The 14967-nt window shown below is 40.0% G+C and overlaps 1 protein-coding gene and 1 long non-coding RNA gene across 7 annotated transcripts in view; both read right to left on the reverse strand.

The window, feature by feature from the left end:
* The window catches only part of LOC111078848 (rhophilin-2), a 45091-nt gene that overhangs the window by 20524 nt on the left and 9600 nt on the right, over nt 1-14967 (reverse strand). The gene's annotated exons all lie outside the window — the stretch shown is intronic.
* Nucleotides 1106-3939, reverse strand: LOC111078850. The gene is made up of 4 exons (XR_002608285.2): nt 3645-3939; nt 3337-3523; nt 3175-3227; nt 1106-3112 (listed from the first exon to the last, which is right to left on the reverse strand). It is a non-coding gene; the product is annotated as an uncharacterized LOC111078850 (long non-coding RNA).

Here is a 14967-nt window from a genome sequence, read left to right on the forward strand (position 1 = left end):
GACCAACTTTTTTGAGGAACATAAAATTGACGTTTTAAAGTGGCCTAGTCAATCTCCCGACTTAAATCCAATTGAAAACTTGTGGGGAGATTTAAAAAAGAAATTAGCCAAGTTTTCATTTTCAAACAAGCATAAATTATGGGAGGGCGTCCAAAAATTGTGGTATGAGACACCTATAGAAACCTGCCAGGCGCTTATTAAAAGTATGCCAAAGAGAATTATAAAGGTGTCCAAAAATAGAGGTGGATACACTGGATATTAACTAGTATTAACTAATAAAGCCAAAAAAAAAATTAAATATTCAGTTACAACATTTTTATCCTGAGAACACTTGAAGTGTACCTATTATTTTGATCAGCCTGACATCGACTTTAAAATACAAATGGATCTCTTTTCATTTATAACATTATCATATACTATAAAAAGCTTTTTATTAATGAAAAAAAATACTTAAAGAATAAGTGGGAACAAATTTTACTTTTCAAATATCGAATAAAACTGTTTTCTATTATGATAAAGTTCACGTAGATGTGTGTACCTATTATTATGATCATGTGTGTATAAGCACTAACATGGCCATTCGAGCCGGACTAGTAACCCTCTGCCTCTTTGTTAGGTAAATATAAGCACTAACATGGTCCTTAGAAGCCCACGGAACTGCATATGGATTGCGCAAGACAGAAGCGCAATTTCATCACATGGTGAAATAGATCTGTATGTATACCCTGCAGTACGGGTAAGCGATGTGTAAGCAACCACACAACGATGGCAACGTCATGCAGCTCGATGACATAAGCGATGACCTGCCATACAATGGGCTGTTTACTTTAACACAGGGATGTCCTAGGAGCATAATCGATGATATAGTAAACGAGAATTAGCCTTAATAAGCGATGAATTTACCTTAAAAAGTAAGGCCTTAATAACCGATGGATTTTCCTTGAAAAGTAAGGCCTTAATAAGCGATGAATTTCCCTTAAAGTAAGGCCCTAATAAGTGATGTGTTTAAGTAAAAAGGCATGGGTAAATTCCTTTATAAAATATTAAATTTCTTTTATTTATTGTTTTCTTATAAAAATGTATACATATTCACATTTTTGTGCTGTGTGTTCTTTTTTCCACAGAACCTTTTTAGTTTTTTTGATTTGCTCATGTTCGTAAGGCCGTCGTGGTCGTTCCGGGCACATCAACTGAATCGCCTTTAAAATAAGATGTGTTAATTAAAATATTTTTCAATTTGTTAACAATGCTCTCAGTAGATCAGCAGTGCATTTGCGCCAAAAACAAAACACCCGCCAAGATATGTACCTGCTCGACTCAAGACTCGCAAGAACCACTCGGGTGTTTTTTTCTGTTTTCGTTGTTGGAAATGAAAAATGTCGTCGAAAACGCATTTAATTTCGCAATATCACATTTTCTTCATTTTTTACAACGCACAATAGACTATTTTTAATTAAATGAAACTGCACTTACCTGATAATAATTTTGCCCAAAATATACAAAACCTGCGTCTCATTTTTCACAGCACAATTCTAACAACGTTGTCGACGCCGACGGCAAAACCGAATTATGTTACGGCACGCGTCGTAACAGAAAGAAACAAAGAAAAAAAAAGAGTTTGGTCTGACCGACGCGTCGACTTCATATTCTACTCGTCTGTCGCAGCGGCAGTGAAAAAATCCTGAATGACGCGTAGTTGACATTTGTCATCGCTTACTTCTGGTACTGCAGGGTATTCCAAGCCTGATCCAAGATATACACATACGAACATCTGCATGCATGCGCTAACACTTTGACGACGACTAGTGTATGTGTACTGACAGACGTGCAACAGAAAGAGAAAGAAAGACTGTTGCGTGTTTTTGGTGATGCTCCAGACAGGATACATAAATGGGAATACATACATGAAAACATACACCGAAATACGTGCCGAAAAGACTGGCGGAAAAAAATTAAAGTTGTGACGACATCTAAAATCGACAAATCTGTTCAAATCGCTGAACAAAAGATCGTAGACAGCTATAATGGGACAAAAAAAATAAGATAATCCACACTCCTCATACCGACAAGAAATGGACGCTACCATCAAAGCAAGGACAACGTAATCAAAAAGGCTGCAGGGCAAGCAGTCCGAAGGCCGATCTCCACAAACAGCCAAAAGTAGCCAAAACTCACGCGCATCGTCTAAGGTGCAAAATCTGATGAAACAACTGGAGTTAAATACAAAACAGCAGCAGCTTGCCCAGTAAATTGCAACACAGGGAGAGCAGCGCCAACAGCTGACACTTCAACAAAAACATCTGGACTTGGAACAAGAGCTGCTTGAGGTGCAGCTACAAGAAGAAGAAAAAGAAGATGACAGCGACGACAATGATGGCAAATACGCTGAGATGCGTACAAGTGAGTGGGTTAACAACACGTAAGCTTAAATTTGAAAATGAAAGTCTTAATAAGTCAGGAAATAATCAGGATGTGGAAACATTCATGGCAAGGCAGACAATAAAACAAGAACTACCGACATTTGCAGGGGATCCATTAGAATGGCCCATATTTTATTCCGAATTTGAAAATAGTACAAACGCTTGTAAATTTAGGAACTATGAAAACTTAAGTCGTCTAAGAAAAGCATTGACAGGTCGCGCCAAATAATGTGTACAATCTCTTTTGTTGTTACCAGATAATGTGTTAACGATAATAAAAATCCTAAAAGAGAGATTTGGTGACTCGAGTCATATTATAAGACAACTGATTGATAAAATTAAGAATTTCCCATTTGTAAAAGACGATATATATGAACGACTAATCTCATTTTATGATAAATTACAAATCTAATTCATACATTGTTGCTCATCGAAGATTTAGATCATATTCTTAATCCGTTGTTACATGACGAAATATTGGAAAAATTACCTATGTCACAGCGAATTGCATTTATGAAACACTTTTAAAAATCTAGATCAGCTGAGCCAAAAATAATAGTTTTTAAGGCTTGGCTAAGTGAAACCATTAAGGCTGCAACCATGATAGGCCTGGGGCAGCATAAGTCCAAAGATAGTACTTTAACAGCTACAAATTATCCAAATAATGCAACCAAAGAATATAGAAAAGGATTCTGTAATTATTGTAAATCGATTGATCATTATGTTACGACATGTGGAAAATTTAAAGACTTACATATTGACAAACAATGGGAGCATGTGTCTCAGAATAGCTTGTGTATATCTTGTCTTGGTAAAAACCATTTGATGAAAGATGGTAGACGCAAATGCAATGTTAAATAGATAATTGCAGTTATAATTATAAAAATTTGTTACACAGTCTCTAATCTCAACTTACCTTTACAAACTCTGAAAATAGACGACATAACCGACAATTTTAAATTTTTGAAAAACTTCATTGACTGTTCATACGAAAAGGCCCATCCAAAAATGTTGGTAGGACAAGACAACTGGTCTCTTATAGTTTCACGAAAACTACATTACGAAGCCTTTAATGGACCAGTGGCGAGCAAAACCTTGTTGGGCTGGGTTATTCATGGAGTAGTAGCACCAGACAGACAGAAAATTGAAACCAATTATTCTTTTCATATCAACAACAAAGTTTTAAAAGAAGAGGAATGTGATGACTTGGATGTTTTACATTACCTCGTCAAATCTTACTGGTCAATCGAGAGCGAACTAACTGTTAAGAACGACTATCCTTTGTCACTTGACGACAAAAGGTGCTTAGAAATTGTAGACAAATATCCAAAGCGTGTAGAAGACAGGTTTGAATTCGGTTTGTTTTGGAAACAAGAAGATATACGACTTCCAGAGAGTTACAACAATGCGTATTCTAGATTAATGGCCTGTGGAAGGAAAATTGACAAAAACCCTAAATATGGAAAGAAATATGAAGAAACAATTAAATCACATATTTCAAGAGGGTATATAACAAAATTGGACTCGTATGAACTAGATATTCAGTCACCCGTGACTTATTATCTTCCCCATTTTTGCGTACAAAATATAAATAAGCCAGATAAATTGAGAATTGTGTTCGACGCTGCTTCTAGTCATGGGTATTGACATAATGATTTTATGATAGCAGGACCTGACCTTTACAATCAACTGTCATCTGTCGTCATGAATTTCCGTGAAAACAAAATTGTTTTTTTCGGTGACATAAAAGAAATGTTTCTACAAATAAAAGTTCAACAGACAGATCGACCAGCCCAGAGAATTTTGTGGCGTGAAAAAGACGGCAAGGTATACCAGACGTTTATGAAATACAAGTTTTATTTTTGGGAGATATATGCAGTCCAAGTATTGCACAACAAGTAAGGAATCGTAATACAAGTGACTTTAAGAAAAAATACCCTAAAGCCTGCCAAGACATAATAGGAAAATATTACATGGACGACTACTTGGGAGGAGCAGATGACATTATCAGTGCCATACAACTGATAAAAGATGTTATATATGTACATCAGCAAGGTGGGTTTGAAATGTGCAATTGGATTTCAAACTCTTCAGAGGTTTTAGACCATATAAGCCCTACAAAATGCCACAAAAAATCGATATCTTCCAAAAAGATTATAAACTTAACAGAAGAGCGTGTTTAAGGCCTAATGTGGGATTATAAAAAAGACAGTCTGGCTTATAACTTAAATTTTACAAAATCTCTTAGTGAACTTCTGAAATTGGCTCCTTCCAATTTGCTCATATCGAATAAAATACTGTTACAAGCAATCTGGGATAGTGGAATCAACTGGGACGACCCTATCATAGATGACCATTTTGGTTTGTGGAAAGAGCTATGTAATTCGTTTTATAAAATTAGTAACTTCAGTGTGCCAAGACGTATGACAAAACTTACAATAAATGACTGTGAAGTACAATTGCATGTATTTTGCGATGCTTCTGAATATGCTTATGCATCTTGCGCATACGTACGATTCCAAAGTGACGACAAAATTGAATGCAGTTTAATAACTACAAAATTACGTGTAGCACCACTCAAACCAATGTCAATTCCGCGGTTGGAATTACAAGGAGCTTTACTGGGAGCAAGAATGAGTAAAATGATTAAAGAAACTTTGAATTTTAAAACAGGCTGAACGCATTTATGGACACACTCGGAAATTGTTTTGTATTGGCTCAAGTCGAGCAGCAAACGCTTCAAAACCTTTGTATCCCAACGCTTAGGAGAAATATAGGAGATATCAAATGTAGGGGATTGGAAGTATGTTCCAACGAAATTGAACCCAGCAGATGAGGCAACCAAAATCACTAAAATAGATTTTACAAACAACAAATTGTGGTTGACAGGTCCACAGTTTTTGCATAATAATAGTGATCACTGGCCAGTAGGAAGGATTTCAGTTGGGTGACAGGATATCGATCTAATTGACAAAGAGTATGTTAATGTCACTTAGCTACTGAGAACCGATATTGACTTACCAGACGTTCTTCGATTCTCGAACTGGTTGCGGTTCTTAAGAACCACAGCTTGGATACTACGATATGTAGACCATTTAAAGCTCAGGAGACAAAATCCAAATTGTAAGCAACTGACAGCTAAGGAAATAGCTAGGGCAGAAATTTTAATATTTAGAAAAATGCAACTTGATTGTTACCCACGTGAAGTAAAAATTGACAAAAGAATATGTTGATAATTCAAGAAGTTTAAAATCACTACCCTTGAAAATTTCCGATGACGGCTTAATGAGACTCAAAGGTAGACTGGACAATGTTAATGACAGCGACTATGACTTTAACTAGAAAATTCCCATTGTTCTAAGCAAAGATCACCCGATCACAATTTTTATACCCGTACTCAAAAAAGAGTTAAGGGGTATATTAGATTTGTGGCAAAAGTGGATGTGTGCAACGCAGAGAAGGAAACGTTTCCGACCCCATAAAGTATATATATTCTTGATCAGCATCAATAGCCGAGTCCATATAGCCATGTCCGTCTGTCCGTCCGTCCGTCTGTCCGTCTTGATGAGCGCCTAGATCTCAGAGACTATAAGAGCTAGAGAAACCAAATTTGGTTTCCAGACTCATGTGATATCACACTGCTACAAGTGTATTTCAAAATTTCGCCCCGCCCCATTCAGCCACCACAAAGAACGAAAATCTGTGGCAGGCACATTTTCAAAGATACGATAAAACTAAAAACGCAGTATCGTAGAGAATGCCCATATCTACCAGACTGCTGAATCTGAATCAGATCGGATGACCATAGCCAGAATGACGAAATTAATTTTCAGTTACTTCCCCTGCCCCCTCCAGCCAACGACAACACAACTTATTTTCCATCTCGCTCGCACACTCTGCCGCGTTCAGTGCGCGAGCAACCCCTAGCGGAGGAGATGTAGAATCTAAATGGTACATGTATAATCTACATGTAAGATGTAGAATATACATAATATATGTAGATGTAGATAACAGATGTAGCAAAAAAATGTAAAATTAAAAATTTTTTTTTTTTTTAATTCTAAAATTCTAAAAAGTCACATGCTCAAAAATGTATATGCTGACTGAGTACGGGTATAAGTAGTGTCGCGTCCCCAGAAGCGACTCGCACGTTCCTTCTCGTTCTTTTTTTTCTTTTATGATATAAAATAATTGATTTTTTAAAGCTGTACTTTTATAATTTAAAAGCAAAAAAACATCCCATATCGTTCGAGTCAAACATAACAATGTACTCGGCAACTCTAGCAGTTGCCTGGCAACTCTGCATGCATGGCAGCAATCAGCTGTTCAAAAAAAACACACATCTGAATTTTACGGAAAACTTAATTAAAATGCTTTTACCGAGATTGTTGGCCATCGAAGAACTACGGAGGCAACATATTAGAATACAAACCTTGCAGTGCAGGCTTTTCAGATGCGCATCGGACTCGTTTTCACGTTCAAACGATACGTATGTGGTTTTTGTGATTCATTACAATTACCAGTTTTTGGTAGAATGATCGCTATGATTCTATTTGTGCTGCCATGGGTCTGCGCTTAGCCGAACAGGGGTTTTTGACATAAATGCAATGGCAATAATGTGTAGAAATGGTTTGTTAGTTTTGTTTTGGCATTTTGAAGCGATGCCACCTGGTAGAACTACAAATGAATACAAATGTTTGGTAATGAACATAATAAATAGAAACAAATCCTAGCAATGTCAAAGTAGAACTGCACCTAAAGATGCATATAAGGAAAAATAGTCACCCAATATAAAGCTTCATACCACTGCACCGAGGATCACGTGGGCCACACAAACAAATGGACCGGCCAATGCACAATTGCCAGGATATGGACACAAACCATTGCACGGGCAGTCTGCGTTGCCTGTGGTGTGTTCATCTCACTGAGGCCTGCCCCGAATAAGGAGGACCCATCCCAAAAAAGCATGTGGGGAAACCATACTCCAACTATAGGGTTGTCCTGTCTATAAAGAATTGAAAAATCGCCTAAACCAACAAATAACTGCAGCTCTAACCCGGCGTCCAAACTAATCCACCCCGGGTTCTGTCAGGCGTTAAGTACAACACGGGTCGTACGCCCAGTCCAGCCGACACTTCAACCAACCACAGCGGAAATAGATGGCATCAAATAGTCCAGATTCCCCAATACCCCTCCATCCCAATTGCCTAGTGGAATTGAGTCATTGGAACTATAAAAGGAGCAAAAACATGCAGGGCTATGCCAACCAAAATCCCCCTGCAATGTAATGCCTTTAATATAGTTTGAAGGCCCCAGCTCCCACCGACTTGCCCGCTCAATAAGCCACCAACAAATAAAAAATCACCCAGGCTATAACTCTAGACAAATCTCCCCTGGAGGTGCAGCCTCCCCCCCCATTCATTGAATTCAGGCGTACCTAAACCTAGCCGCAGATCTCCCACCACGTTTCCTCCAACATTACACCACAGGTTACCTTAAGCAGCTGGTGACTAGCCAAGCACCCCATTGGGGATCAGACACCAACCCAAAGAAAACTATATAACGCTATAATAACCCACGAACAGCTACTATCCTCCGGGCAGCCCACATATTGGCCCACAGTCCAAACACAACCCCTATTGTTAGTTACACGGGTCTCAAGCCAGTTATGTAGTCACTAACAGTCATCATCGGTCACCGCCCATTCTACCACCTTTACGCCACCCAGCTGGACCCCACCTCTAACTCAGCAAAACGTTGGCCAATATAGAGCTAACCTCATTGTGCTGCCAAACTAATTGTAAGTCTTGTGTCAGCAGCTTGGTTTCCCAATGTCACTGGCGGCAAAACCCAACCCAATATTAGCATCAATAAACTCCAACAGCAGTCGTCAGCACTTGAGTGCTGTACCGTAAGAGGCTCGCAGGTGGAGCACATCACCTCTCGAAGGCGGCTAAAATACCAACCACCTACTACGCAGGCCCAAGTGAAAAAAACCGAGCAAAACATAGACACCCCCACACAAACGTTCCCACTGTGGAAGCAAATCAGGTGATGCCCACCAAGAGAGTGAATCACCTTTGTCACAACGGTGGCAACAGGGCTCCGCCATCTAGAAACGCTCAAACCCCCCGCAACTGCTGGCCACCAACCAACAACCCGCTCCACTCCAAACAGAGAAGTCACAAGGGTCATTAAAGCCAACAAAAGCCCGGCCCTCCCCCCCCGGCTGTTCAACAACCTTATGGGTGATCCAACAACCAAACCCCCCCCACCCCACACCCTCCACCCCCCCCTTACGAACCAAGTCCATGTCGGCCCCGTGGTTGTGCCAAATCCCATGGGCTACCACCGCACCCCCCGCCTCCCCCCCCCCACCCTTTCCTCGCCCGGGCCCCCCCCGGGCCGCCCCCCACCCCCCCTCCACCCCCCCCCTCGCCCCCGCTATCCTCCCCTGTACCCCCGCCCGGTACGCCCAAGACTTCTGGGCCCATGGTACATCGGAATGACATCCATAAAGCTATGTAGGATCAGTAAAGTGATGCAAGTGAAAGCAAAGTACGGCCGCTTCAAGCCCATCCTAATGCTTGGCGTCTTTCTTGGCCCTGCCATACCGACTCCGAAGGCCTCCCACCCAGCAATAATACTTAGTGACCCTAAGTAATTAAGTGTAAATAATAAAAATATTAGTAAGTTTGTATACTGTCGTAATCTTAATAGGGAAGATTGTAAATAAAATCCCGTAAAAAAAAAATGTTTTCACAATTTTCATAAAAAGTATGCACACGTTTGACGTAAAGGAAGTTTTACTACAATGAGCTATTTTTTGTGATGCTTAATTAAAGAAAAACAGATTGCTTTCAATATAATTAATATTAAATATATTGCTCCGAATTCGACTTAAAAAAAGTGGCATTACTAATACAGTACTAATACAGTTCGACTTAAAAAAGGTGGCATTACTGTATTAACTTCGAAAGTCCGAATCGCCCTAGGTGGCCACCTCGCTCTGCAGCGGATTGAGAGCGTAATCGTTAAGTGAAAATTCAGTCAGCGGATTGAATAGTGATTTACTAAAATGCTTATTTTATTAACTCAACATGTATAATGTTAAATTATTTGAATGAGGGTTAACCACCAATTGAACAACCTTTATGGGAAAGTAAGATTCGAATCGTTTTAGGTGTGTTTTATGGGTGTATTTAATCAAATGGCTGGATAAATTGTGAGCGATTTTGATTCCGCTGAAAAATCGGTGTGTGGCACGGCGGAACGGAATTCAGGTGATTTTCCAGCAGAAATGATTTCTGTGGCACCCCTGAATATCTTTTATATAGTCGTAAATGGACAAATGATCAAAAAATATGTTAAAAGAAGGCGACGGGTGTTGTGGTATTTTAAAGATAAGAAGCTGTAATATAAAAATTGAATAAAAATAACTTTGTCGTTACACCAAAAATTCCTGTTGGTTTATAAGAAATAACCAGACGACGACGACCAGAAATAAACATAAAACCTGTGAATACGTGGTGCAAGGTTTGGTTGACGGAAATTATGGAATTCGGTCATTAGTAACCCTCTGCCTGTTTGATAGGTAAATATAAGCACTAACAATAGGAGTAAAAGACTCGGTAAAACAAAAATTGCAGGTATTTTTTGTTTCTTGCAATCCCGTTAGGGCAGTTGGACCAGCAACATACCGGACGGTATTTTTTCAGGGATAATGAGTTTTGAGTCGATTTGGTCCAACGGCTGCATTTTGGTCGTTTATCCATCGATTCATGCCAAGAATTATTTTTTCGACATTTCCGGAGTTTTTAAAATCAAAATTTCGCGAAAAAATACCGCAAAAAATGATGAAATTTGAATTTGAAAGCTTAATATCTTCCAGACGTTAAGCTGTAGCTACAAAGTGTCTCGGTCGGATTTATAGCTGCATTTGTCAGCTTTTCAGAAAACTGCAAAGTTCTATGCAACCAGATATTATGTGAAAAATAGAAGCACTACCTTTAACTTGAAAAAATACCAGATTAAAAAAATTCTTAAAAAAAAACAATACTATAAACTTTTTAAATCCTGAAATCTATCAGAAAAAGTCATTTTGGTCCACAGCGGGAAGAAAAAGTTCAATTTTGTCGAGTAGTGTAAATATTAAAATATTAAACAAAATTCATATATGTAAGAAGGCTGGGATTGGTCATTCAGACGCCAGCCGCTGTGTTTATCAGTCGTCGTCGCATCAGTTGACAGCCGTAAAAGTCGTATTTAATTTATCGTTACTATCTTATTTCAAAACAAATCTGATCTATTTTAAAACCTTCGATACACCACTTTCAATAAACATTAATATGATGAAGTTGACTTGACTAAGATACACGCGTGCGTGTATAGCACACTATATTTCCGATTAGTACCGAACAAACTATTTTTGATAGCCTTGGCTTTAAAAATGCTTAATGCATTGTTTTAATGACACAAAAATATGGTATTTATTTAATGATTGTTTTCAGGGGTAGCGCTTTTCTTTTCCACATAACTTAAGTATCTTACATCGTATTGTTCGTATTTTTTGTGTATAGGTTCATTAAGGCGTCGCTTAAGGTATTGCTCATAAACATCTATAAATAAACGGATGAGCTAAAATTGTTAGAACAACCCTCCGAAAATCACATTTTACCGTTTGTAACGTATGTTTCCCAACGTTTTGTGCACTTTCACAATTTTTACTTAGAATCTAAATCTCATATATTAACAAAAAACGAGAAGGAACGTGTGAGTCGCTTCTGGGGACGCGACTCTACTTATACCCGTACTCAGTCAGTATATACATTTTTGAGCTTATGATTTTTAAGAATTTTAGAAAAAAAAAAAAATTTACATTTTACATTTTTTTGCTACATATGATATCTACATCTACAAATACAATGTATATTCTACATCTAACATGTAGATTGTACATGTTCCAATTAGATTCTACATCTCCTCCGCTAGGGGTTGCTCGCGCACTGAACGCGGCAGAATGCGCGAGCGAGAAGGAAAATGAGATGCGTTGTCGAGGGCGGGAGGGGGAGGGGAAGCAACTGAAAATTAATTTCTTCATTCTGGCTATAATTATGATCCGATCTAGTTCATATTTGGCAATCTGGTAGATATGGGCATTCTCTACGATACTGCGTTTTTAGTTTTATCGTATCTTTAAAATTGTGCCTGCCATAGATTTTCGTCCTTTGTGGGGGCGGAAGGGGGCGGGGCGAAATTCTGAAATACACTTGTAGCAGTGTGATATCACATAAGTCTGGAAACCAAATTTGGTTTCGCTAGCTCTTATAGTCTCTGAGATCCAGGCGCTCATCGAGACGGACAGACGGACAGACGGACGGACGGACGGACGGACGGACAGACAGACATGGCTATAACGACTCGGCTATAGATGCTGATCAAGAATATATATACTTTATGGGGTCGGAAAATTTTCCTTCTCTGCGTTACACACATCCACTTTTACCACAAATCTAATATACCCCTTAACTCTTTTTTGAGTACGGGTATAAAAACCTTTCACAGGATTTTTGATTCGTGGTGATAGAATAGATATACATAGATATAGCATTTGTTTGGCTATTAAGCGTTTTTAATAGCCGTTGAAACTCGTTTAATTGTTAAGAAAAGTCTAGCGTTTCAACGGGTAATGTACAATTTATTATATATTGGTAATGTAAGGTAGACGATAAAGTGACCGATATAATAAAGCGATGGATACGTTATGAAGATCAATACCAGACTGAGAAAGGGCAGGCGGGCCGAATTGCCCGTGCCCTAATGCAAGCGAGAGAGCAGCATAGATGATGAGAACGATGGCGAAAGAAACTTGGAAGCGAGATGCATATATAGACCACAATTCGTGTGTCACCAATTGACCGAATATATGCGTATGTATATATGCGACGACAGAAAAGATCGAGAGATTGCAAAGGCATGCAAGTGCTGAACCATATCATGGCCTTTGCGAAGGCATGTTAGGGCAGACGGACCAAATTACCCGTGCCCTACGCGATGCTAAGAATAGAGATCGATAGAACGAAAGAGCGATATAGCGAGATAGTAAAGTAAAGGAGAAAGGCAAGAGTCGAAGAGACGAAAGAATGATTGCATAGGCGAATAGATTGAGTAATTATAAGCGGCTACAATGTTTATATGCAGTGGGCAATTCAAATAGCAAACAAAGGTGAAATTACGTTAGTTGCGCCACTGGCTATTATTTGAGGTATTTGTTGGGGATTTTCCGGCTGGGAAACCAGACATACTCTCCCCGTTGAAAGCCTGACTTTCAACAGATGCTGAAGGGTTTCACAGTCGTCGCTTGTGGCTGATTTGATGTAGCAATCCTAATTCCATCTTTGGCACAACATCTCGAGACACGCCAATGAATCCAGGAATGAATTTGACCAATGTCGTTATTGGTCAGTTGTTGTGGGTCTGATAGCACAGGGTTCTGCATACGCTTTGAACGCAGCTGCAGCGACGAGATGTAGTCTTCCTTCCATCGCGTACAGAAGATATGGAGTATGTAGGCAACGCATTGCCTGACATCCAATTGTCGCAAGATCAGGCATGTTACGGTAGGCTCAAGAAACGAAAAGGGAGGGTCACGAACTGGCACATCCAGATCGGCAGGGCTCTCTGTAATTGAAGCTAAAGTTGTAGGATTAAAAATGGCCAAGATGTGGCCAAAAAACTTCCTCAGATGATCCAATCTACAATCTGAGTGGTCAGTGGCACGATGATTGTTGTAGTTGTACGTCTTCAGTGCAGCTCCACTCCCCCCAATATACAAATATTGGGATGGAATAAGCTCGAAGTCCAGTGCGAAGATTCTGCTGAGGAGCGATGATCATTGTTGAATTAGTGGTGCGCTGAACTGGATGCTTCCTGCCAAAGGTGATTTGATGATGGCCAGCAAAATACACGGATGAACGATATTGAAACCCACATGCCAAAAGAGGGGGATCTCTCAAATCATTCAAAAGAATCCCACGCGAAGAGATCCCAATCAGAGCTTTATGCCAAGACAACGTATCTTTGCCCAGCCGTTGGAGAAAGAGTCTGGACCACGTAGCTGCAGGTGCAGCTAGTCCGAAACCGTCAAAGAGCTGGGCTTCTGTTGGCACAACTGAACTTCTGCAGGGGCACGATAATGATGAATAGCCCGAAATTGAGAGAGAAGACCGATCAGTAGCTATTTCCAACGCTAAATCTATTGATGGAAGTGCACTTGGGTTCTCCGAAATCATATTGGAATCCAGCTGCGAATGAGATACCAACTCAGCTATGTGGACGTCTTGGAGATTGATTTCAGTATCAGCAGACAGCGCTGCCTGCTCATCTATCTTCAAATGCTGCATTGGCCCCTCAGAGACGCATAAGGCAGACTTCTTCTTATCCGAAGATGACAATTGCATAGCGCGTAGACACGGGGGCGGATTGCTCCGTGGTGGAAGCTGCCTGCCAACAATATTAGCAATTATTGTTCCTCCAGAAACCGTTGAAGGAGAAGACAGGTGGGGGAATCGATTAGCGATTTCGCGCCGAATCAAAGTATCCAGCTCATTGAACAGATAATTAAAGTTGTTCAAGGATCCAATGCGAGTCTTGTTGTAGTCCAACTTCTGAAGCTCGTTGTGCAGGGTTTTAAAAGTGTCCTGCAGCTCCTCGATCTCATCCAACCTTACCACGAGCATATAGTAGTCGCAAGCCGACAATTCATTCTCCCAAGTGGCACTCAATCTTTTGAGGCCTTCGCACAATTCCGATGCCTTCCGCTTCAGAAAAATCACCCTGTTTTCCGCAGCGGTAGTTACACTGCCGTTTGACCCATCCAACTCCATAGCAGCTACGGCGTTAGAAAAACGTTTCTAGCGGGAAGATGAAAAACAAAGAGTACCGCGCGCAAGTGACGGGAAAGAGCACCGCAAACAAAACGTATATGCTTATATGCAAGAGCGGCTGGTGTATATATATGTGGTCGATGACACTTGAAGCCGCGGGCAAACGACAACAACGAACAACCGGCAATATATGGCAATGCTTGAATGATCAACTGTAGTTTGTGATTGCACGAATATATTAACTAATGCACAATCACGTCGGGGTCACCAAATGTTTGGCTATTAAGCGTTTTTAATAGCCGTTGAAACTCGTTTAATTGTTAAGAAAAGTCTAGCGTTTCAATGGGTAATGTACAATTTATTATATATTGGTAATGTAAGGTAGACGATAAAGTGACCGATATAATAAAGCGATGGATACGTTATGAAGATCAATACCAGACTGAGAAAGGGCAGGCGGGCCGAATTGCCCGTGCCCTAATGCAAGCGAGAGAGCAGCATAGATGATGAGAACGATGGCGAAAGAAACTTGGAAGCGAGATGCATATATAGACCACAATTCGTGTGTCACCAATTGACCGAATATATGCGTATGTATATATGCGACGACAGAAAAGATCGAGAGATTGCAAAGGCATGCAAGTGCTGGACCAGATCATGGC

Source organism: Drosophila obscura, unplaced genomic scaffold, assembly GCF_018151105.1.
Source record: "Drosophila obscura isolate BZ-5 IFL unplaced genomic scaffold, ASM1815110v1 contig_87, whole genome shotgun sequence".
Lineage (NCBI taxonomy): Eukaryota > Metazoa > Arthropoda > Insecta > Diptera > Drosophilidae > Drosophila > Drosophila obscura.